The sequence below is a fragment of the Macaca mulatta genome, chromosome 7, assembly GCF_049350105.2.
Source record: "Macaca mulatta isolate MMU2019108-1 chromosome 7, T2T-MMU8v2.0, whole genome shotgun sequence".
Classification (NCBI taxonomy): Eukaryota; Metazoa; Chordata; class Mammalia; order Primates; family Cercopithecidae; genus Macaca; species Macaca mulatta.
The window spans coordinates 27,443,092-27,468,128 of NC_133412.1; the positions used below are offsets into that span (position 1 = coordinate 27,443,092).

Sequence of the window (25,037 nt, forward strand, 5' to 3'; positions counted from 1 at the left end):
AAAAAAAAAACTTGCACATACATGTTTATAGCAGCACAATTCACAGTCGCAAAAAATATGGATGCAGCCCAAATGCCCATCAATCAACAAGCAGATAAAATGTGGCATACACACACACACACACACACACACACACACACACACACACACACACCATGGAATACTACTCAGCCATAAGAAGGAATGAAATAATGGCATTTGCAGCAACCTGGATGGAATTGGAGACCATTATTCTAAGTGAAGTAACTCAGAAATGGAAAACCAAATATTGTATGTTCTCACCCATAAGTGGGAGCTAAGCTATGAGGACGCAAAGGCATAAGAATGATACAATGGATTTTGGGGACTTGGGGGAAAGGGTGGGAGGAGGAGTGAGGGAAAAAAGACTACAAATTGGGAACAGTGTATGCTGCTCAGGTGATGGGTGCACCAAATCTCAGAAATCACCACTAAAGAACTTATTCATGTAACCAAACACTACCTGTTCCCCAAAAGCCTATTGAAATTTGAAAAACAAAAAGACCCCATGTGTGTGTTTGTACACATGAGGGAATGTGTTTGTATAGAAAAAGAGACAGACAGTAAGGAAGCAAACGTGGCAAAATAGTAATAATTGTAGTTAAGTTAATAATTAAGTTATGGGTGTTCATCGTATCATTCTTTCAATTATGTAACATTCAACATTTTCAAAATTAAAAGTTAGGGGAAATGTAAATAAGAATAATGTTATTGAGAAATGTTTAAAGACATAAAAGGTGTCTTTGATTATAATTCTAAGTTTAAAGAGGAAGTTTCAAAATAATGTACAGGATAATTCTATTTGGGGATATATATTTGGATCAATATACACAAATACATTAATAGAGGTCACTATAATTGGAGTCCTGTAAAGTTGTGCAACACAGCAACCTCAAGTATTTATCTCTAGGCAGCATGATTATGGTGACTTCTGCTTTCTTATTTTTATTTCCAAAAATTACCTACTTTTACATATATGCATTAATATATACATACACATATACATATGAATTACTGTTTAAGAGAATGAGACCTGGATCTTAGATCATGTTAGAACATATCAAAACTTTGCAACACTGGGTCCTGTTGAAAATCTGTTTGTGTTAAATCCAGTTAATCTTATCTTTACACTATTAAGATTAAATATAATTAAATCATTTTACTTGAAAAAAATGGGTGACAATAATTCTAGACTCCTGATTACCATTGGGAATATGAATATATTGCCCCAGAGGGCATAACTAATGGCCTATGGGTGGGAACCACATTGAGACAGAGTTCAGCTCATTATAAGACTGAATGTTGCAATGAATAAGTATCTAACAAGGGAATGAAATGCATCATGCTCTAAGTACCTGTGGAAGTAGGTTAACCACCTATTAGGGATGGTATTGGAAGGAGGGACAGGGCACCATGTAAACTCTAATGCAGCCTTTAGTCTCTATAGAGTCTATGGTCAAAAATAAAGAAAACAGCCATAATAGGTTGGACTCATGTCCACTGAAGGAAAAATTACATAGTAGCCTGTCACTGACTAACTAGAGACAAAAGAGAAAATCAACACTCTCTGGTGTGGATGCTATATTAAAGAAATTGGATTCAGTAAACTGAAGTGTTAATGATACTTTTAATTAATCCACCAAATTACTCAACCAAAAAACCAAAGTGTGTTTTCTGCGATCATGACCAAAATTATTTCTAACTATATGAACTCTGTTTTAAATGTTGGTGTGTTCACACAATGGGACACTGCTTTGAAATTTAAAATGAAGAACAAACTATTAATACATGCAACTGTGTGGGTATATGTCAAAAACCTTATGCTGAGCAAAAGCAGCAATACAAAAGAACACATGCTGTATGATTTCATTTATATTCATTTCAAAAGTAGATAAAACTGATCTGACAGAAATCAAAAGACGGCCACAATGGGTGTAGAAAGAATGAATGAAAAGGGGCACAGGGGAACTTTCTGGGGTGATAGAAATCAATGTTCTATATCTTGTTTTATACTCCCTTGGTAGTTACATGGGTGTATATAATCATCAAAGTTCATTGAGCTGAACACCTAGACCTGTGTGCTTTTTGTATATAAATTAAACTTCCACGAAAAAATTAAAATTATATTTTTAAAACATCACTTTGCATCATTGGAAGAACTCAAAACTTACCAAGCGATTTCTTTTTACTGTAGAACTACCTGATCTTTCACCAGGTCTCAATAGGTGGCCGACCTAAGAAAACAGAAGTATGCAATATTAGTATCTGAAAAATGCACAATAACTATAAATTTACCTCCTTTAACTTTCTTCCTAGACAAATCTAGATAACTAGGAAGTCACTGACACAGGAAGGAACAACAGATTGAATTTATCAGGCTTTAGTCCAGCCAGATAAGAATAATTCTGTACAAAAATAATCTTTGTATTTTAAAGGCCATATGAGACAACTCAAGGTAAGCACAAATATGCCACTCAATTTGGCATTAAAATTGAGTGAAACAGATCTCAAATCCTGTGAATCAGAATATCTCAGGGGTGAGGTTCCAGAATCTGCCTTTTATTTAAGTGCCATAGGTGACTCTTTCACAAGCCATAGCTGAGAACCACAACTGAACTTCGAGAACTATGTGTGAGAGGAAATTACTGCCCAGGCTCTAGAGAAACAAAATGCAATTCAAAACTTTCCCTCAATTTATTCTCATGTATGTAAGTCTTCTCTGGGCAGTTATTTTTTTAAAACCAGAATAATATCATTATTAGATTTCATTTTTCCCTACATGTGGTCTAACTTCCTTCATACTGTAAACTCTTAGAGATTTAGAATGAGAAATGAAGGAGCAAACAAGTGATTTCAAACATTCAAAACCCAAAATACCATGGAAATAACCATTTTGTAAACACATGACAGTGCAGGCAGAGGTACTGACCGCATGCTCTTTCAGTTAGAAAAAAAAAAAAAAAAAAAATGACTGGTTTGTTTCCTGCTCAGGAAAGTGGTGTGGCAGGATGCAGCCAAGGTACATAAAGAAGAAGTTGGTCAGTCATATGGTGACCAGAGAAGGGGAAGAACAACACTTATGGCTTAGTAGTTACAAGAAAAGAGGCTGCAGAGGAAGTTCATCAACACACACTCTCCACTACAAATCGCCAAGAAGTCTAAAAAGCCTGAGACCATTTCTTCCTTTTCTGGCCCCTGGGGTATGCCTGACAAACAGGGTCACTGATACTTTGCAGGACCCAGTGTTTTATAGGGGCCAGGTAACTAAAACTTATGAATCAAAGCAAGGAGATAGGGGTGTCGCTGCCAGGTGTTGCTAAAAGCAAGGCTAGGTCATCATATATGACCCCATCAGTAACTCCCCTGTGGCTCCCTCCGCACCTTCAATCAGCTGCCAGCAAGGCTGCCCAAGACCATGCCTCCTAGCCCCACCTCTCTACTCCCCCACCCCAGCCCCAAGCAGTGGGTTATCTCCAGGACATGCCTGCTGACCAGTGCTTGCTCTCCCGCTATGTTCCTCCTTTGTTCCAGGCGTGGCCACCTGTAGACCAGTGTCCACATCAAAGCCAGAGTCATCATTATAAAAGGAGAATGGCATCATGTCACACTCCTGCTAAAAACCTTGCCAACACCTCTTGTTGGCCTCAGGAAAAAAGCTGTAACATGACTCCTAGGACCTTCTGCAACGTGGTCCCTGCTCATCTTTCCCACCTGATTCCTCATCACTCTCCCTCCCTGTTCCCATGCTTCTCTGCACCTCCTCATGTCTGCACTCCAGAAATATACAACTCAGCTTCCTTCCATTTGGGAGCCTTCACACATGCTCTTCCCTCTGCCTGTAGCCATCTGTCTCCACTCCCTTTATCAGACTAGCTCCTTTTCATCTGTCCAATGACAACTCATATATCATTTCCTTTAGGAGGCCTTCTCCGACTTCCCCAAATCAGAGACAGGAGGAGCATTTCCTGTGCGTTCCCATAGAATCTGGCACTGCCCATGTAAGAGCCCCGATCACTCTAGAATACATTTTTCTATTATATTGGCTATTTTCCTATTATTCCACAAACACCTTTAGGACAGGGCTCCATAGCTGTATCTCCAGCATCTAATGCCTGTCTGGCACATAGTAATGCTCAGTAAACACTTGTTGAATGAAAGATTAATTTCCACAAGAAATGGAGGAAGGGCTTCCAAATGCTAAAAGACACTTTCCTTTCAATAACTATCCCTCCCTGGATCCCAGACCCCAGTCCCCAGGCCCAAAATGTCTCAGATCTGCCTTCTCAAGCTGGAGTGGCTGCAGCTCCCTCCCTTTTTCTGGTCCCTATCTTCTTACACACCCTTATCTTCAGCCTGGGAAGAACCTCAAAGCATGAGCAAAACTGGGTTAGCAATAGGAAGAGTGTTGCAGGCAAATTGAAGAGCAGAAGAAAGAGAAAATGAGCAAATCTGGGGAGAGGAGGCACTATAGTTATAAAGGAAGATACACAACAAGGATGTTTGGCGGTAAAGACTTCCTGTGAAAAATACCACAGACACAAGTGAGTTTTCATCGGTGAAGGACTTTGTTGTTTCTTTGTTTCACAAAATACTCGAACAAAAAACAAAATTGTTTTTGTTTCGCAGAATAGTCATAGCAACAAATACAAAATGGTACTGGGCAGGTGAATGAATTCTGTGACAATGACATCTGTATCTGGTGGCCCCACTTGCCCAGAGGATAAAGGCTCATCAGCAAGTTCCAAGCCAACTTGTTAGGGCTTGAAAATTCTCCAGTGGGACTAAGTCAACATGTTCTGTGTTCATGGGCTCAGTTCCCAGAGCAGAAGAAAAGAAAAATGATTCTTTAAGCAAGATGAAAAAAAACGGGGACTCTGTACCCAAACAGTGGCAATGAGAATGCAGACAGAAGACATTTATCTCTCAGAAAGCTAATCAAAGTACCAGGCACTTGGCAGCTTATCCTTTCTTTGTCCTTATCGGTTTGCTAGATTGGTTTGCGGGATTGGTACTAACAGATAACAAAGACGAACTTAAATACAATTGTGTAATATAAGGTAACTAAGGAGAAAATATCCGTGTAACCTCTTCTCTATCTTATTTTAGATCTTCCTGCTAGCACTTCTCATTTTAAAAGTTTCTCGACATTCAAACATAAAGCAATGTCATATTCTTCCATATTCTTCCTAAAATTACTTTTAAAACATAGCTATGTTGCTATTGTTAATTTCTCCAATACCATCTTCCAAAGTGTCTTTGAAACCTTTTATTTTGAACATACTGAATAAATCTATTTTTCAATTTTAGCTATTTTTCCTTGTGTAGAAAATATTCTGTCACGGGAATTATATAATCACTATTGCATGAAATAAACAATATTTCTCTAAGATTTCCAGAAGTTGTTTCTTATTAATGATCCTAGTCAAGTGTTGTCACTCTCTAAAACATAAAGTAACATCGAAAAAATAAGAATTGACATTCAAGTCCATGTTTCCTCAAATCCAGTCTTTTTCTAGCAGCAATGACAATCAGGTATACTTTACGGAGGACTCATAGTAATGTAGCAGATTCTAGTTTAACTCTAGAAGCAACATTTAGTTCTGTCATTCTTGCAAATTTATCAACTCACCGAAATACCACCACTGATACTCGCTCCACCTCTAAAGGTTGTCGGAGTAAAGAAAAAGTCATCTTTCGCTGAACTTTTGGAACAGTAAAGATCTAAGGAAATAGAGTAAACAAAATCAGTTGAAAGAAAAAGGTTTGCTAAAGTCAAATCTAGCTCTAGAAGCAGGAACTTAGGATTTTGAAATTTAACCCTTTACAAGTACTGAAGCAAACAATATTTACAAGAATAAGTTCTCCCTCTTAAAAACTGCCTCAAAGTAGAGGAAATGGAAAAACGAAAGCTGCTGGATGGGTCTTATCTTTCCCTTAGCTTCATCTTATGCCAGGGATTAAAATGGTAGTTTCTTCACGTGAAAATCCTAGAGGGTTGTTTTTAATAAGGGAAGTGTGAGAAAGTAGAGAGAGGAATGTAGCAAATAATAGCTAAGGACTTTACATATATTAATTTATTTTTAAAAGCAATGCATATTTGTTTTAAAGATTGAAATTCGCACTTCCATAATTTTTTTTTTTTACATTTCAGGTTCAGGTGTTGAATCTTGATCATGGAAAATAATTTTCTAATGCAAGAAATAGCAAAGTCAAAAGAAGATGCCAGTTTGTGCAGGGAAATTAAAGAGTTGGTTTTAGACACCTTGAGATTGAAGATAACAAGACCTCCATGCTGGAATTGCTACTTAAGCATCCTGTGAGAAAGAGATCAGCCTTCCACAAGGAAGTCTCTTCTTACACTGAAAATGGGCACATCTGGGTGCAGGTGACGCAACACTTTAAGCAAAGGATTAAATGGAGAGTCTCTTTAATGATCTGAGGCCGTACAGCAATCAAGTTATTACAGCTAATTCCCCTTGCTCTGATTCCATGCTCACCAAGCAACCTGCTGATAATAATCTGCTTTCCCACAGAAGCCTGCCCACAGGGAAAGAATGCACTTGTCATGCTGGAGTGAACATTCTGGTTCTCCTGACAGAGTATGTATTTTAAATTAATAAATTGTCATTCTTATTTTATATCATCAGTTTCCTGAGCTACTATTAATCTGCCCCCAAGAAAGATCTGTTTTGGGTGTGCTATTGAATTACAGTCCACAGTCTACAGGACAAATGGCCCACTCTGGCCATAGTAAACTCACCAAAAGCCATCCAAGAGAACAGCCCTCAGAGCTGTTCGGGGGGATGGGGAAGCAGGACATGGTGGTCAGAAGCCTGTCCTTTGGGGCCACACACCCTGTTCTTGGATTCCTGCTTTTTCCACTAACTCATTACAGAATCTGGGGCAAATACGCTCTGTAAACCTCAGAGCCAACCTGGGTGGGTCGTGGGGACAGGGCACATAATGAGAGTGTGCATTTGATATTAGTTATCTTAAAGGCAGACCATTGATGTCTCTTTGTCAACGTTTCTGCGTAAACATTAGGAACAAATGAGGACAGCAAGTGTAACTCCTTTAAGATATTCTGCAATAAAAGAAAGGAGATAATGGCTGGGCAGGGTGGCTTATGCCTGTAATCCCAACACTTTGGGAGGTTGAAGTGGGAGGACTGTTTGAATCCAGGAGTTCTAGACCAGCCTGAGCAAATAAATAATTATTTATTTATTTGTCTCTACACAAATAAATAAATAAACGGACATAAGGGTGAACAGATGATGGGACTTAAACAGAAGCTATGTTTGCAGTGAGGAGCTAGGGGGCATGTGGTAAACTGAGGGGTTAGGGCCAGTGGAAAGAGAAAGATTGAAGATATGAAGTAGAGTGACAGAAAAGCAAAGGAATTAGAGGAGATTGGAAAAGAACGGGAAAAGGAAGGAGCCAGGGCAGTTGAGAAAGAGACAGGAGCAGTGGAGGCCAGGAAAAAGCACAGGCAGAGCCTTGGCAGTCCACCTCGCTGGCCCGGAGACCTGCCCAGGCGAGCCCCTCCCTGCCTGTCTCCTATCTGAGAGCCTAGGGAGGAACTGAAGTGTTCCCACCAGGGTGGGGATCTTCTACTTCCTTTAGGTGTGGGTGTTCTCCAGTTCTCTGAAGACTCAGGACAAAGCAGGCCAAAGACGAAGGGACCCAATATGGAACATGCCCAAGCCCAGACTCAATACCCAATGTACCCAACCCTAGATCTCTTTCTATGCTCCCTTCTCTGTTCTGTTCTGCTTGCCTCCTCTCCTCTTTGGAGACAGAGTTCTACACAGAAGAGACTTTTAGAATAGCAAGGTTCAAGTCCCAGCTCAGTGGCTTTCTATCTACCATTACTTTGAGCAAGTCACGTACCCTGCCTGAGACTCAATCTCCACATCTGTAAAGTGGAGATGGGAATGCCTTCCTCCAAGCTGTGTGAGGTTAAGTACACAGATATGAACAGTTCACTCCGTAAAAGTGTGTTCCCTCCACCTCATTTCCACCTCCCCAGCCTACTTTTTCTCCTCTTACTCCATCTCCTTCTCTCCCAGTTTCCTTTCCGTTTCCCTAAAGTTTCTTCACAATTCTCAATAAGGCCCCTGCTTCCCATCCCAACTCAACATCTCTCTGAGGACTAACCCAACGAAGCATGGAGAGGAAGAGGCTCCCTGTGAGGGCTGCACCAGTGTGGGCTTGAGCAGGAGCCCAGCCTGAGGATGGCAAGCAAGGATGACAGGAGGAAGGAACAAGCCCGTCTCTCCTCCGGCTGCCCAGCCCTTCCCCTTTCCTCCCTCTGGCCCTAGGTTCCCAAAGCCTGAAGAGCAAAGCCTCAGAGAGTCCTCCCACCTTGGGACCCATGTAGGGGTGACCTTGCTGTCACACCCACAGGCATCCCTGCCTGCCAACCCAAAATACTACCTGCAGCCCCAGTGCTGGCCCCCTGAGGATCAGGTAGGATTGGGGAACTGAAACTCAGCTACGAGACCCCAGAGACTGGCGATCCAGATGAAGCAGAGAAATCTCAGCCTAAGAGCTAAGACCAGTGAGAGAAAAGGAACAAGCCCAGGCTTCTGCCCTGAACGTGTGCAGCTTTGAGTGTGAGTGTGACGGTGGGCACTAGAGATAATTCTATTTGGTATCGCTGACAGCTGCCAACAGCCACAGTGCTTGTAGACTGTAGGAACTGTACAAAAGTAGAAGTAAAAAAAAATATTAAGCAAATCTGTGTATGTGTGTATGTGTGGGCGCGTATAAAAGTCAAATTTATAAGGCCGGGCACGGTGGTTCACACCTGTAATCCCAGCACTTTGGGAGGCCGAGGCGGGTGGATCACCTGAGATCAGGAGTTCAAGACCAGCCTGACCAACACGGAGACACCCCATGTCTACCAAAAATACAAAAATTAGCTGGGCATGATGGTGCATGCCTGTAGTCCCAGCTACTTGGGAGGCTGAGGCAGGAGAATCGCTTGAGCCCAGGAGGCAGAGGTTGCAGTGAGCTGAGATCGTACCACTGCACTCCAGCCTGGGCAACAGAGCAAAACTCCATCTCAAAAAAAAAAAAAAAAAGTCAAATTTATAAATGGCTTGCAACTACAGGTATATGCAATTACCATGCCTCAACAATAAATTATTGTTATATTTCCTGTATAACAAATGGCAGGTTAATCGTTGTGAGTTGTCATGTCCATACAGGAGTCTCTTTATATTCTAGTCATGCAGCCGTTACCCAGCCACATTTCAAAGCTGCCCTTCTTCCTCTCACGTATCCCCTGTTCATTTTCCTTCTTGGTCTCCTGGTTTCCTCTTTTTTTTTTTTTATTATTATTATTTCCATAGGTTATTGGGAAACAGTGTTTGGTTACATGAGTAAGTTCTTTAGTGGTGATCTGTGAGATTTTGGTGCAGCCATCACCCAAGTAGTATACACTGCACCCAATTTGTAGTCCTTTATTCCTCACCCCCTTCCTGCCCTTTCCCCCTGAGTCCATAAAGTCCACTGTGTCATTCTTATGCCTTTGCATCCTCATAGCTTAGCTCCCACTTAAGAGTGAGAACATACAATGTTTGGTTTTCCCTTCCTGAGTTACTTCAATCAAAACTTCAGGAAACAATGGAAGCACTTATAGAAATGCATTCTATTTTCCTTTTCTCTTTTCCTTCTCTTCCTTTCCTAGCCTGCTCTTGCTGGTCTCTTTCTCATTTTCCCCTCCTTGTCCTCATCCTGTCCCTCTTCTCTCAACCCTGCTTTGGCCATCTTCCTTCCTCTTCTCACTTCCCTATTGCTCCGCCAGTGCTGGGGGGTTAGGCCGCCCAAGTTTGCTCTTATTAACCCTAGAATCTCAAGTAAGTTCCCCTCCCTTCTAAGCTCCAGTTTTCTCCTCTGTGGACTCAGAGCAACTCATAGGATCACTAGGAAAACTAAACCAATCCATTCCCATAAAGAAATTAGCTCAACGCCTCCGGCCACAAAGTTAGTACTCAATAAGGGAAAGCGATGATTATTTTTATCTTTCTTAAAATGTATTTTTTTTAACTCTCCACGTGAAGAAAACCTCCTACCAAATTTGAGAACCATCTCCTCCCTCTACTGACATTCAATTATCAAAGACTTATCAGGTGCCTAGTCTATATCTAACCTGGGCTGGGCACGAGGGAGGCAAAAATTCATTTCCAGTCTTTCGAAAGCCCACAGTCTGGGGAAGATGAGAGCAGACAGACACATAAAAGACCATTCAAATGGTGAGTGTAGGCCAGGCGCAGTGGCTCACACCTGTAATCCCAACACTTTGGGAGTCCAAGGTAAGCAGATGCCCCCTATCTCCTCACTTGAGTCCAGAAGTTTGAGAGCAGTCTGGGAAACATGGCGAAATCCCGTCTTTACAAACAACACAAAAAATTAGCCGGGCATGGTGGCTCACACCTCCAGTCCCATTGCCTGGGAGGCTAAAGTGGGAGGACCACTTGAGCCCAGAAGCTCAAGGTTGCAGTGAGCTGTGATTGCGCCACTTCACTCCAGCCTGGGTGACACACAAGTCCCTGTCTCAAAATAAATAAATAAATAAATATTTTTAAAAAGGATGATGAGTGCAGGGCTATGGTAGAAGGAGGGATGGAGAACTATGGAGGCAGAGGGAATGCAGTCACATTCTGCATTCTGACTTTGCAGAGTCAGAATGACACACGCTGACTTTGCAGAGTCAGCGAAGACCTCACAGATGGCAATTCTGAGTTGAGTCCTTTTGAAAGGAAAGGAAGAGCTTGCTAAACAAAACAAGGTAAGGACAAGTTAAAGGAATAGCATGAGGAAAGGCCAAGTGTTATGAAAGGGAAGGAAGGTTTGGGGAGCAGTGATAGTTATGGCAAGCAGATCATACAGGCACAGGAAGAATGTGCAGTGATATGGGGCTGGCAAGGAAGGTAAGAGTTGGATTCTGAAAGACAGGATCATTTTCATCAGTGTCCTCATCATCACTGCCATTCACTGGGGACTTGGCCTTGTGCTAAGCACTTGACGTGTGTTGTCTTATTCAGTCCTCACCAAAACTCTATGAGCAGGAATTATCATTATCCCCATTTTATAGATAAGGTGACACAGAGCATCGCTATGGTCAAGATCCTGTGGTTGCTCCTGCAGGTTGCAGGGAGACAGAAGAGGTATCTAAGTAGAATGGCACAATTAGAATTCAGCCCTCTTTTCCATTATCCTTGTTCCTTTTTGTCTTTCTGTGCCAGTCCAGGCTGTCAGAGATTTTAGGAAGGTTAATCTCACAGTATGGGCTGGCAGAAAAGGAGATGGGGGAGCAATGACAACTGGCAAATGGGGCTGAATTCTAGAAATGTTTCCATAGTTAAATATGCAGTTTATAAATGATAAATGATCTGTATGGGCCAGACATGGTGGCTCATGCCTGTAATCCCAGCTGGAAGGCCGAGGCAGATGGATTGCTTGAGCCCAGGAGTTAAGAGACCAGCCTAGGCAACATAGTGAGATCCCGTCTTTTCAAAATAAAATAAACGGTCTGTGTGTTTGGATGCAGAACAAGGAGGAATCTGGGGTGACTTCCAGGTTTTTGCCTTGGGACTCTGAGGGAATAGAGGTGCCACTATGATGATAAATACAGCAGTGAAGGGAAAAGGAGGAAAAGGTGAACGGGCAGAAGAAGGAATTGGGATGAAAAAATAATGAATTTAGTTTGAAAATGTAGGCTTAAAATACCTCTTGATCATTGAAAACATCTTCACAGCACAAAAGACAAAAAAACAGATTTGTAGACTTGGAATCATCAACATATAAGGAAGGAGTGAAGTCAAGGGGAATGAATGACCTCACCCAGAAAGAACAAGAGGTGAGGAAAAGACAGGATGAGGAACAAGGACAGAGCTCTAGAGGGCGCTCAACTGCAAAAGAAAGGTCAGAGAAGGATCCATTGAAATGAAATGCTGTGGCCCTCCCTCTGTGACCTCTTCCCCCAGGCATCTAGCACAGTGCCTGGCACTGGGTAGGTACTCAAATTTCAGTTGAGTAAATAAAAGGAGAAAGAAAAGCAAGGTAGCTTTAAAGTAAGGAAGGAACATGTTTCCAAAAACATAACAATCAATATGTAATATTTAACAAGAATTTTTATTATATTTGAAATATATAATGTTGCTAGGGGGTTACCATTTTTTAATATCTTTTCATGAGAAATTCTAAAAATAAATACTTGTTTCTAATTCCTACTCATGCTATACAAGAATCTAGATTACACACATTAAGTTTTGTTTTTTATGTATTTTTTTATTTTATATTTCTTTTTAGAAACAGAGTCTCGCTCTGTCACCCAGGCTGGAGTGCAGTGGCCTGATCTCAGCTCACTGCAACCTCCACCACACGGTTCAGACAATTCTCCTGCCTCAGCCTCCTGAGTAGTTGGGATTACAGGCATGCGCCACCAAGCCTCGCAAATTTTTGTATTTTTAGTAGAGACGGGGTTTCACCATGTTGGCCAGGGTAGTCTCAAACTCCTGACCTCAAGTAATCCGCTCGCTTCAGCCTCCCAAAGTGCTGGGATTACAGGCGTGAGTCACTGCATCCAGCCAAACATACATTAAGTTTAATTTCAATGAGAGCTACAATTTCCAATTTACTTTCAGATGGTGAGTTAACTTTTTTCCCACTAAATGAAAATATTCAATATGCCACATATGAACAAAATAAAATTCTCCCACCCACAAAAAAATCCTCCAGGGATACAAAAAAATCATTTGTTCCCTCATTTTTAAAGACTTCTGCAGAGACAATATACAGGCACAATATAGGTTAAAATAAATCACTCTGTGGTTTCTCAAAAAAAGTGAAAATAGATCCACCATATGATTCAGCAATCCCACTACTGGGAATATATCCAAAAGAAATAAAATAAGTACATTGAAGAGATATCTGCACTCCCTTGTTTATTGCAGCACTATTCACAATAGCCAAGATATGGAAGCAATTATGTTTATTCTTGAGGAATAAAATTTTTAAATGTGGTATTTATATACAATGGAATATTATTCAGCCATGAAAAAGAATAAAACTCTATCATTTGCAGCAACGTGGATGGAACTGGAAGATATTATGTTAAGCAAAATAAGCCAGGCACAGAAAGACAAATATCACATATCCTCTGTCATATGTGGGAGCTAAAAAAAGTTGATCTCATGAAGGTAGAGAGGGAGAATGGTGGTTACTAGAGGCTAGGAAGGGGAAGAGGAAGAAGGGGATGAAGACAGGCTGGTTAATGGGTACAAACATATAGTTAGATAGAAGGAACAGATTCTAGTATTTGATAACACAGTAGGATGACAATAGATAATGCGAATTTATTGTACCTCAAAATAGCTAGCAGATTTGAAATGTTCCCAACACAAAGAAATGATAAGTGTTTGAGGTGATATATATGCTAATTGCCCTGATTTGATCATTGCACATCGTATGCATGTACCAAAATATCACATGTACCCCATAAATATGTGCAGTTATTACATATCACATAAAAAATAAAAAATAAATTTTAAAAAATCAAAACTGAAATCACTCTGAGATTACATTTTGCAGTAAAGGCCAGCATGGAGCAACAGCTGAGTAAAAGGGGGGGGGAAAATGCTTCATGGGCACAGGTGTTGGTAATCCCACAAGAACACCTCTATTTCCTCATTTCCTTTCTAACAAGCCTTCAGCTTCCAGTTAATGTTTTTCACCAGTTTTCTTTTCTTCAAAACAGCTAATTGTTAACCAGGGACCCGAGACACTCTCTTGCCTATAAACAAAACAACTAGAAGGATACCTTTTTCTGTTCAGACAAATTTTAGCACTGAAAACATAACCCTCAACCGCAGAGGGCTAGCTCAGTGCAAACTGTTCATGTCTAAAGCATAAATTGACCATAAACAATATATTGAATAGGTGCACTGGATACAAACTCCATGAAAAAAATAAAACCAACTACTACCAAAGGAAGTGAACAAGACCTACAAACCAAGAAGAAATGCACATTTATGCTGCTGTCATTGATCATTTAATAGGCATGCTAACAGAATAAAAAATAGAAATTTCAAACAACAAAAAAGAAAATGTCCTATCTCCCATTTCCAACTAACTCCTCCAAATTTATTTTTTCACAAAAGGAGAATAATAAAGAATATTTGTGAAACGTTAGTCACCAAGATGAAAACAGCAAAAAAAAATAGGGATCTGGAGAAAAGAAACAGATCGTTCCAACCAGCCCACAGCTAAATTTCCACTTCATCTCACTAACCATTGAATGCTACCCATCTACTCACCTCAACCCAGACCTAATCCTCTCCCCCAAAAGGAAGATTTCCCAGCAGTGCAGGAAGATCAAACATGACCATGTCAAGGGGAAAAGCAAGGCTACTCTGAAAGCTCGAGGGATGACACAGAACACAGACTGGGTCTCTAGGGGGTATTCTTGAAAACCTGAGATCAAGTCCCGGAAAAACACTCTTGACCACTTACCACCACCGGAAGCTGCTAGATGGCAATCAGAATCAGCATCTCATCAGAAGAAGAGGAAGACGTTACAAGAAAGCAGCTTCACTACCAGTGAGGAATTGAGGGAGAAAAGCACTCCTTGGAAAAATGCTGAAAGCCCTGAAGAGCCTCTCCTTCCCTAGTTGCCTGCTCCTGCTGACAGGACAGAACTGGTTAATCTTGGAGAAACAAAAGGAAAATCCCAAGAGGCTGGCTTCTGAGGATGGCTTCCTCTATGGGAATCAAGAATTCATAAGGATGAAAATGAACTGTGGAAGGGGACACCAGCTATCAGGTCTGCTTACCAAACTTTTACCAGCCCTTGACTGAGCAAGATAAGCAAATCTCTTTGCAGTTCCCACCTGCTTTTGCAGAGATGAAAGAATCAGCAGTGGGTTTTTGTCTTTTTTTTTTTTAATCATCACAAGGGAAGTTCAGCTCTCTTATGGATGAAAGCTAAGCATACTCAAGAGACATTTAGTAGGCAAAGCAATGACACTTCTTTCCCAACATCCTTAATTTCAGCACAGAGGATGTAAACATTAACCCTGATGATACCAAAGAACAAATGCCCATAGGAAATGGTTTTACATTTTTTAGTTTGGAATTGCTTTTAAGGGGGTTCTGGTCATTAAAGTGGGATTAGATGAAAATAAAATATTTTGGTGCATATCTATTTTTAAAAGGAAGAATATGGCTTCTTTTAAATATGCCTAAAGCCATCTAGGAATTTTCCAGAAGTTGCATCAGATTTGCCAGTTAAGTACTGAAATCAAATAGATTTTAATCATGTCTTTATCACCAGAGCAAGCTAATCCCCTGTGCACTGTCAACTCCACTCTCCTGGAACATCCTCACACTGGGCCCTCAGGTTTTCACAGAAACAAGAGCCTTTTCCTACCAAGGTTCCACAGTAACAAGAAACTGCTATCTCTCCAGAATCCAATGAGGACTACATTTTTTTAATCAGAGCAGATAGGAGACTGAAACCACCTTTGCAAAAATTATAACAGTGAGAAAATTATGACAGTGAAAGACATCTAACCTAACTGACTCCATCTTGCTTCTAACCTCCAAGATGTCCTTGTCATTCCTGGGCACAGGCTGAACTAACTTTGGGAAAAATTTAGTTTATAGTTTAACTTTGCAACAAAGATGGTAACAGCCCTTCCCCAAACAAACCCCCTTCTTACCTAGGGACCAGTCTGCCTTTGTAGGACTAACAAATTAGCTACAAGATTAGAAATTACGGCTTAAGAGTCATGCAGCCAGAGGCTGCGAGATTCTGAACGTCCCCATATTGCTCCTGAATGGTTTACAGAATTAACCAGGAACAGAAGACAGCAAGGAAAACCCAGTTCAACCTCCTGTGATTTCATCTTCAACTCTTCCAACCAGCATTCCCCGCTTTCTGACCCCCTACCCACAAAATTATCCTTAAAAACCCCAATCCCTAAATTTTCAGGGAGACTGCTCTGAGTAATAATAAAACTCCTGTCTCCCATACAGCTGCCTCTGTGTAAATTAAACTCTTTCTCTGTTGCAATTCCCCTGTCTTAATAAATTGGCTCTGTCTAGGCAGCAGGCAATGAGAACCCACTGGGCAGTTACGAGACCTCTGAATTCTGAGCTACTCCACATCTCCAGTTATTTGCATTCTGATCCAACTACCTGCCTTCTCCTCCTCTCTCAAGGACAGTATTCCCCAAGCATATCCTTTCCATACGCCATAAAACAGCATAAACAGACATTTTAAAGGGATGAGATCAATAAGGACAATTCAAAGTTTTAGTATTTTCTTCCTGCACCCCAGAGGAGCTATTCAGAACCTGCTTACCTCAGCAGGTGACAGGAGTACAGTACACTAATAATGTTCCTGGCCCACCATGCCCCCTTCTCTTGAGTGACTGAAACCAATTTCCCTCCCATTCAGAAACAGATCCAACAAATCTCTGAAGTAACATACGACCTCATGGCCTTTAATATCTAAAAAGAAAGTATAGTTTTCTAACCTCTTGTAGTTTCATTTATTATCTGGCACTTTCCACTGTGTATTGGGCTGAAGTTCACCATGACAAGGTAACTCAACTCCTCCCCCACCCCAATTTCCCCACCAATTACTTAACCTTCTATGAAACAAAGGAGGTTTCTTTACATTGGCCAACATAAACGACTGACCATTGCTGGTGGTGCCATTTCCTATGTGGGATTTTCCAACCTCTATGAAAAGACTCACAGTTCAGTTTTAGTTATTACTCAACTAACTCATGAAAAGAACAAAAAGAGAATAAGAGAATGCAAACAAAAAGTTAGAAGTTAAGCCACAAATAAGAGACCCACATTTAGGAGCAGAGGATTTTTCTACTCTAATAAAATTTCAGTAATTAAACCTAAGAGTCATATAAATCCACCACTACGTTACAATTAAGCTGGTAAGATTTTTAAAAGAAAAAAAAAAATACCCAAATTTATGGGTGCTAAAAGCCACCTCTGGGAACCAGCTCCTAACAGGGATCTGGACTTTCCTCAAGGGTTCTCCTGAATATCCCTTACAGTGCAGACACTCAGACACAAGCAAGAACAATAAATCCTAGAGGGCTTCTTGTTATGCAAGCCCACTCACCAAAATTAGGTGATTTACATTTAACTTGCCCTTTCAAACACTATCTGAACCATGTGTTCCAGAACTAGATGACCGAGACGGCCTAACACCAAGCCAGACAACTGGCAGCTCTAGTTGTAAAAGTCATTCTAACAATTCATTTCTAAGTGATGAATGCTCCACAGTCAAAACTGGATCCTGGAATAGGCTGTTGGCATCAGCAAGAGACACATTCCCTAAAATAATGTATCCCTTGCTATCAGGGGAGTATAGTATCTTCTTTGCACATAATAGGTATCCAGTAAAGACTTTTGGCCTCTGCTTTTTTATAGATTGACATCATAAGAAGTCCTTCCAACAATCAGGGCATTTACAAGAAAGGAGGAGTAGAACAATGAACCCGATCTGGATCAATTTCAGAGTTCCATGGTTCTTGTTATCTCAGAATCTCCAAGACCCAAGGAGCAGCCAGACACTTAGGGTCTTTTAACACTCCAGCCCCATTTTCTCCTTAGCAAACTGTCATCTAATGAGAAGAAGCAAAGCCATGTGGCTTTAAAGAAGCGCTGCTCTTCATCTCTTTACCCTTTTAGCCTGTCCTCCAGGTCACTGGGTATGAAAATTTCCTACCTCTTATATGACACTCAGAAAGTGTAGGGTCCAAGATCAAAGGAGTTCAGGCTCTTAATCAGGACATGTCTCTGGGACATTTCACACATTCTTCACCATTTTCCAAGCCCCAATTCTGTATCAACTCCTCTCCAAGGCACTGGGGACTCCAAGGTAACCAAGACCTGGTCTCCATGAGAAAAGAAAAATAGCTCAGAGCAGTCTGCACTACGGGAGGTTCGCAAAATTTATCAGGCCAAAAGAGACCGGAGTCTAAGACTTCAGTCATGTGCCCCCAAACCCATCTGTGGGGGCAATTGTTTAAAGGCATTTTGTTCCTGCCTAGCTGCCTCACCCATTATCTTCATGTTCCTGGAATTTATAATACAAGGAAATGACATATAGCCAATCAATAACTTATGTTATTTTAATGTAAATTCTTGGCAAACAACTTAGAAACTGCCTCTTCTTTTCTTTAAAAACCTGCTTGTAACTGCTGCTACAGCTTGTAACTGCAGAAAACCTGAATCTATGCTCCCAGGTTGCAATCCTCAAGCTTGATCCAAATAAACCCTCTAGTTATATCTATTTTGCCTGGGTTTCTTTCTTTTAGGTTGATATCTGCCCTAACAAGAATCCTTCCAGTGGAAGAGAAAATAGTTGTGAACAAATTGTAACACAATGTGATAGTAACTCTAATTTAGGTGCCCCTTGTCAAAACAGGCTTTGGAACTATAGGAGAGGGGAGGTCATACTTCGGTGTGGGTGTGGAGGTGTCAAGGGAAACCCTCAGAACAAGTGAAGCTGAGTCCTGAAAGATGAGTAGATGAGTTAGGGACGGTCTTGTTAGTTCCTAATAAGCTAACAGTCTGAAAAAAAAATAAAAATAAACTTCACTAATACTGTCACAGGCATCCAAGGCATTTGAACCAGAGCAACTCCATCTTACATTGCCAGGAAGTTAGTCATTCTTAGACAGTTTCAGTTAAGAGAACAGGTTAACAACATTTACTGAACAGACCCAGGAAATGTCCTGATGTCCTGATATTGTTACCGGAAAGGGATCTCAATCCAGATCCCAAGAGAGGGTTCCTGGACCTCATGCAAGAAAGATTTCCATTTGGTGGAGGTCCAAGTTTCTGAAAAGTAAACCCAAGGTCATATGTCAAGATGTTATCTTTAGTTTCTGTAGACAACCAAACATCTTATGACTATAACTTCCTTAGCTATTATTTTAAGCTACTATTACCTTCTTACTTATCAAGTTGCTCATTTAATTCTCAGGACTAGCTAGGTGCCTGGAATTTCCATTGAAGAAATTCAAGATGTTCCTTTATTTCCATGCTTGGTGGAGAGTGGCAGGTAATCTTATAAGCAAGGAAGTAATAGCTTGAAACAATAGCCAAAGAAGTTAGAGTCCCAATAGAAACTAAAAATAACATCTTAACATATGTCCCGGAGTTGTTTTGCAGAAACCTGCCCCCGCCCACACACCGCCCACCAAATGGAAAACACCATCCACTGGCACACAGACCTTGGGGAAGGGGCAACTGGGGACTGAACTCTGACCACTGTTCTTTGTTCTAAATTTCTTCCTGAGGAGCCTGGCAGAAGTCACACCCACAGGCCAGAGTTCAACATTCCTTTCTGCTGACCCCACGTGTTTTTTCTGTTTTTTTGTCTTTTTGTTTTTTATTATTATACTTTAAGTTCTAGGGTACATGTGCATAACGTGCAGGTTTGTTACATATGTATACTTGTGCCATGTTGGCGTGCTGCACCTATCAACTCGTCAGCACCCATCAACTCGTCATTTACATCAGGTATAACTCCCAATGCAATCCCTCCCCCCTCCCCCCTCCCCATGATAGGCCCCGGTGTGTGATGTTCCCCTTCCCGAGTCCAGGTGATCTCATTGTTCAGTTCCCACCTGAGTGAGAACATGCGGTGTTTGGTTTTCTGAATGATAGTTTGTGTCCTTTGTAGGGACATGGATGCAGCTGGAGACCCCAAGTTTTTAAACAAATCTTAACCAATCACAGATCAGGAAATCTTTGAATCTACCTGTAACCTGTGGACCCCCACTTCAAGATGCCCCCCCTTTTTAGGTCAAACCAATGTATAGCCTCCATGTATTGATTTATGGCTCTGCCTGGAACCTCTGCCTCCCTGCCTTTAAAAACTCTTACATGTAAGCCATCAAGGGGTTTGGGTTTTAAGATTAGCTGCCCAATTCTCCTTGCATAGCACCCTGCAATAAATGCCTCACTTTCCCTCACTGCAAATCAATCCCAGTGTTAGCATTTGGCTTTGCTGCATGGGCAGGCAGATTGACTGACCTAAGTTCAGCTCAGTAACAACAGCCTTCCTCTACTGTGACTTGGGCTTCCATTCTAAATGGCTGGAGTGAGTCACAAACATACATCCCACAGCATTCATGAATGTGGAGAGCAAAAGTGAGTTTGCCATCATCTCAGTATATCAGTCAAGGTAATTTCTAGGTCCTAATGGATCAGAGACCAGGCAAAGATTAGGCAAGAATTGAGTCATGGAGGCCACAAATGTTGCCTTTTATACACACTATCTCTGAGGATAGCAACCTAGATGCATTCTCTCTTAGATAAATAAACTGTTGCAGCTTGTGCTATAATGTTGATTGCAAAGAAATTGATCCTACAAAACTAGAAGACTGCACTGAGGCAGGAGGTTAAAGTGTCAGATGGCAGGAGAGAGATAAAGCTGTTCAAGGCAGCTCTAGGACCATCCCGCCCTCTAGAGATATCTCATTATACATGGGGAGAGGAACAAACACCAGTAAGATCTGTCTTTGAAGAAATATTAATTTCAGATGAACAATACCAAGGTGTGCCTCACTGTGGTTCGGCACACATCCCCACCAATGCTGAGCCACCTTTAGGTAGAGTGTGCCCCAGTCTCAAGGCCCAGGGGCTACAGCAGATGAGTAAACGATGGAGTTACTTCTTGTGCAACCCCGTGCTTCTGCGCATTTCAGGGTAAGGAAGGTGCTACCTTCAGAGCTTCTCTTTTGAGTAAGCCAGTGTTTCATTTTGTATCCAGTCTGTCAAGAGAAGAAGCAATGAATACCACCCCAGAAAAGCAGGAGGAACAATTATGGAGTTAAGTCAAGCCAGAGGCCAGCGAAAGAAGGGGAAACATGGAGACAGACACCAGAGTCCTGGGTTTTCCTAGCTTCAGAGCTAAGCTTCAAGAGGGAGCTGGCTTTAGAAACATCCAGAAAGTTGGAGTCACATGGAAAATCTAGGCTAAGGGCCCATTTCCTGTGGCTCTGAAGGGTGCCCTTGTCCATCAGAGCATCAGATCCAGCAAGGCTGGGAGCAGTATGGAACACTGGAGAAGAAAGTTGGCTGTAGATGCTTGAGGCTATGTTCCTGCCTGCTTGTGGCTGATGAAGGGCAAGGCCTGGGCCAAAATGACAAGATCTGCTTGTGCAAAGAGAATCCAGAGGACCTGGCATGGATCCAACGCTCCCACTTCCCTCTAGTGTCACAGAGTCACATAGGTTCTCTGGGATGCCATTCTGGAGAGAAGCAGGGGCGGAGAGGGACACCAAAAGGCCCTAAAAAAGACTAAATAATCAAAAGCTTATTTGAACTGGAAAATACTGTGGTTGGTAAATTGGTCAGTGGAAGGTTTATTGGGGATTATTTTTCCCTACTTACCCTTTGGAGTGTGTGAGTTAGTGAAAAAGGACAGATCCTTTGTAAAAAGTTAAGTAGACTGGGCACGGTGGCTCATGCCTATAATCCCAGCACTTTGGGAGACTGAAGTGGGTGGATCACAAGGTCAGGAGTTCGAGACCAGCCTGACCAACATGGTGAAACCCTGTCTCTACTAAAAATACAAAAATTAACTGGGCCTGGTGGCGTGCACCTGTAATCTCAGCTACTCAGGAGGCTGAGGCAGGAGAATCACTTGAACCTGGGAGGTGGAGGTTGCAGTGAGCTGAGATCACATCATTGCACTCCAGCCTGGGTGACAGAGTGAGACTCTGTCTCAAAAACAAAAAAAAAAAAAAGTTAAGTAGCGACATATTTTAGGGCATATAGGTAATAGTGTGAGCAAATTGTGACTCCCAGCTACACTCATGTCCATCACTGAATGTAATCTGTTTTTTTTTTTCCTTGTTATCTTGAGGAATCAAATTCATATCATGAATGCTGTATTAGTTTCCTAGGGCTGGAATAGCAAAGTACCACAAGCTGGGTGGCTTAAAACAAGGGAAACTGATTCTCTCACAGTTCTGGAGGTTGGAAGACCAAACTCAAGGTGTTGGCAAAGCTGGTTTCTTATGGAGGTTCTGAGGGAGAATCTGTTCCATGCCTCTCTTCTAGCTTCTGGTACTTGCTGACAATCTTTGGCATTCTTTGGCTTGTAGACCCATCCCTCCACACTCTGCCTCTGTCAACACATGGCATGCACTTTGTGTGTCTTCTCTGTTTCTTCATGTCTTTATACAGCCTTCTTATCAGGACATGATTAGATTTGGGCCCCATTCTAATCAAATATGACCTCAATCTTAACATCTGCAAAGACTCCATTTCCAAGTAATGCCACATTCCAACGTTGCAGGTAGACATGAATTTGGGGGCACACTATTCAGTGCAGCACATATGCAAAAGGGGATTTAAATTAATGGCCATTACTGAAATTATGTGGTAGACAGGGTCAGGAGATCGAGACCATCCTGGCCAACATGGTGAAACCCTGTCGCTACTAAAAATACAAAAATTAGCTGGGCATGGTGGCACACGCCTGTAGTCCCAGCTACTCAGGAGGCCAGGGCAGGAGAATCGCTTGAACCCTGGAGTCGAAGGCTGCAGTGAGTCAAGATGGCGCCACTGCACTCCAGCCTGGAGACAGAGCAAGACTCTGTCTCAAAAAAAAGAAAAGAAAAGAAAAGAAAAAGAAAAGAAATTACATGGTAGAGTACTACAGAGATTTTCATTTGCTATAAAGAGATCTAGAGGTCTCCACCACTTGGCCAGACTAGACTTCTTTGGTTCTCTACTGTACATGCATGTCGAGGCCTTTTCACAGGCTGCCCAGATGCCCTTTCCCTGCCTTGTTTACCTGGCTAAATTTTTTACATCTTTCAGGTCTTAACTGCATTCTCACTTCCTCTAGGAATCCTCTTCAGAGAATTTTAAGAAATCAGAGCTTCTCTGGGCTCCCACGATATGCTGCACTTCCCCATCATGGCACTTGCCTTGCTATAATCGCACACCTGTCCACTTGTCTGGGTCTCCAATACCTGAGGGTAGCAACTCAATTTCCCACTGGTAGCACTGGGCCTAGCACAGCATATAACAGCACAGGACTCCTGTGATAAGATTACCCAGGCTCTGGCGAGTAACTGAGTATTGTTATACAAGTTACTCAACTTCTTGGGATCCTCAGTTTCTTCACCTAAAAAGTAAGAGTCTTGGATTGCAATGTCTAAGCAACCCTCCTTAGTCTAACATTCTGTATTAGTAATTGTATTAGTCCATTTTCACACTGATATAAAGAACTACCCAAGACTGGGTAATTTATAAAGAAAAGAGGTGTAATTGACTCACAGTTCAGCGTGGCTGGGGAGGTCTCAGGAAACATAGTCATGGCAGAAGGTGACGGGAAAGCATGGCACCTCTTCACAAGGCAGCAGGAAGGAAAAGTGCCTAGTGAAGGGGAAAGAGCTCTTATAAAACCATCAGATCTCATGAGAACTCACTCACTAACACAAGAACAGCATGGGGGAGACTGCCCCCATGATTCAATTACCTCCACCTGGTCTCTCCCTTGACACATGGGGATTACGGGGATTATAAAGATTACAATTAAAAATGAGATTTGGATGGGGACACAAAACCTAAGCATATCAATAATGATAGGTAAGAACTTCTAATAGCTATGCAGTACTTAATAGTTCTAAGTGCTTTACGTATAGTAATTCATTTCATATTACAATAATTCTATCCTTTACAGATAAAGAATCAGAGAAACAGAGAGGTTAAAGAACTTTCACAAAGCTGCAGAGCTAGAAAATGGCAGAAGTGGAATTTGAACCTGACAGTCTGGTTCTAGAATCTATGTGCCTAACCAATCCACTATCTCTGCCTCTCTATAATGACGTCTCCTTTTATGCGCTAGAGGAGCTGCCGTGAATGTTTCACCCCCAAGAAACCAGATACGTCTGATTCTTCATTTATATGCTAGAAATATAAGTTCTAGTTCATCACAATTAGGCAAAAAGGGGAGTAACATTTCAATATCTTATAATCAAAGGTTTAACACCAATATATAAGCATTGATATACTTGAAACAGTAGTATCTTTGGAATAACATTAACAATATTTATATATTATTATATTCATATATCATTATATTATAATTAATATTAATTAAATATAAATATTTTAACACTAAAATACTAAAAATATTTATATTTTAATTAATATTGATTATCATGTAATTATAAATATTTTTTAAATAATGGTTATAAAATCATGCAGCTGCTGCTCTTGCACCTATTACTCAGCATTAGAAACAAAAATGTTTTGTTCTGGAAATTTTACCTGATTATATTCATATTAGTCCAAACTTTTATTAGATTTATTTTGTCCTTTCACTTATTTTTAAAGGTAATGCCAAAGGCCATTGTTTCTATGCCTGATTACAGCACTCACACACACTATAACAGTCATTCAACAATTGGCCTGTGGTCTAGCACCCCGAAACCACTTGAAAATAAACGAGTTATTGGCAATATTTATTTAAATACAGGCTGTATAACTATTAAATAATTAGTATCCTGTTTCATGACTTTCATAATAAAAAGTACACGAACAGCCATCCTAAGCTTGCATTGGTAATATGAATATTAATTAGATATGGATTCTTTTATGGATCCATAAAAAAGTGGGTGAAGGATATGAGCAGACACTTCTCAAAAGAAGACACTTATGCGGCCAACAAACATGAGAAAAGGCTCATTGTCACTGGTCATTAGAGAAATGCAAATCAAAACCACAATAAGATACTATCTCATGCCAGTTAGAAAGGCGATCATTAAAAAGTCAGGAAACAGATGTTGGAGAGGATGTGGAGAAATAGGAAGGCTTTTAAACTGTTGGTGGGAGTATAAATTAGTTCGACTATTGTGGAAGACAGTGTGGCGATTCCTCCAGAATCTAGAACCAGAATTATCATTTGACCCAGCAATCCCATTACTAGGTATATACCCAAAGGATTA

The 25,037-nt window shown here is 41.1% G+C and overlaps 1 protein-coding gene across 5 annotated transcripts in view; it reads right to left on the reverse strand.

Moving 5' to 3' along the window:
• Positions 1 to 25,037, reverse strand: part of ATP8B4 (ATPase phospholipid transporting 8B4 (putative)) — a 315,343-nt gene that overhangs the window by 244,130 nt on the left and 46,176 nt on the right. For 3 of the 5 annotated variants that reach the window (XR_013395574.1, XM_077939398.1, XM_028850905.2), the window contains exons 1-2: positions 5,648 to 5,818; positions 2,190 to 2,252 (exon numbers count right to left, since the gene is read on the reverse strand). The gene's annotated coding sequence lies outside the window, so the exon portion shown is untranslated. Of the gene's footprint in view, positions 1 to 2,189; positions 2,253 to 5,647; positions 5,819 to 14,342; positions 14,484 to 25,037 lie in introns of those variants that run through there. The other 2 variants (XM_028850904.2, XM_077939397.1) reach the window with 2 other exon arrangements.